Source organism: Nothoprocta perdicaria, unplaced genomic scaffold, assembly GCF_003342845.1.
Source record: "Nothoprocta perdicaria isolate Ctin4 unplaced genomic scaffold, notPer1 scaffold_47, whole genome shotgun sequence".
Lineage (NCBI taxonomy): Eukaryota > Metazoa > Chordata > Aves > Tinamiformes > Tinamidae > Nothoprocta > Nothoprocta perdicaria.
In genome coordinates this window covers 2,363,332-2,364,333 of record NW_020455721.1, presented here as the reverse complement: position 1 = coordinate 2,364,333, position 1,002 = coordinate 2,363,332, and positions in this window count along the sequence as shown.

Here is a 1,002-nt window from a genome sequence, read left to right as displayed (position 1 = left end):
TGTTACTACTCGGCGCGGCCGCGGCGTCGCTATGGAAACCGGCAGCGGCGGGAGGCAGGGCGGGCGCGCGCCGCGGAGCGAGCCGTTCATTGAGGAATATCCCGGCCTCTTCCTCCGCCAGCCTCCTCCTCCTCCTCCTCGTCCCGCCCTCTCCTCTCCTCCCGCTGCAGACGGGCCCGCCCCGCATGGCGACCCCGCGCCGCCCGCCCCGGAGCTGCCGTTGTCCCCAACGCACGAGGAGCCCCTGGCGCGTCCCGTTTCCTCTCCCGCTTCGCCTCGCCGAGGCTGTTGCCCCCCCAGGAGAAACCGCCCCCCGCCCCGAGCCGCCCCTCGCCCGCGCCGCGGGGCGGTGCGAAATGGCGCGGGCTGAGCCGGGCTCCCCGCGGGACGGCTCCCTGTGGGGGGGGACACGCCCGTTTGGTTGGGAGCCTCTCGGCAAAAAAATAATAAAAAAACCCGAACTTTTGTAGCAACAGGGCTTAATTGAAAAGGGTGGCTTCAGGCCACGAGGAGCTTTTCCGCCCTGATTTTTTTCCAACGAGTGGTGTGTGTGGAGATGGACGGTAAGTCATCTGTCTTCACCCATGCTCAATGTGGAAAATTTGCTGTTGGAGCCACTCTTAAGAGCAGTTATTACGTTTGAAGCAGCGAGCAAGGTCAATTTTCTTTTTCTCCTTTCTATTTTTTTTTTCCTTTCTACAAATTATACCTGCCACAGTAGCCCCTAAAGGCCCATCCCCAACTGGGCCCATTGCTCTCAGTGCTGCACAGGCAGAAAGGGAAGAGAGGGATAGAAAGAAAGGAGAGAGACAGGAGGAGAATGAATCAGGATAAAAGTGGGTAATGTTCATCTGTTTGGCCGATGAATCAGTGCCTGGAGGGGAGAACAGGCTGCAGTCTTGTGTCTCATGGGTCTCCCTAGCATGAAAATTGATAAAACATCCTCCAGAGTTCAAGATGGATCTCTCCTTTTCCTTTTTGCCTGGTTGATACCGCTCAAAC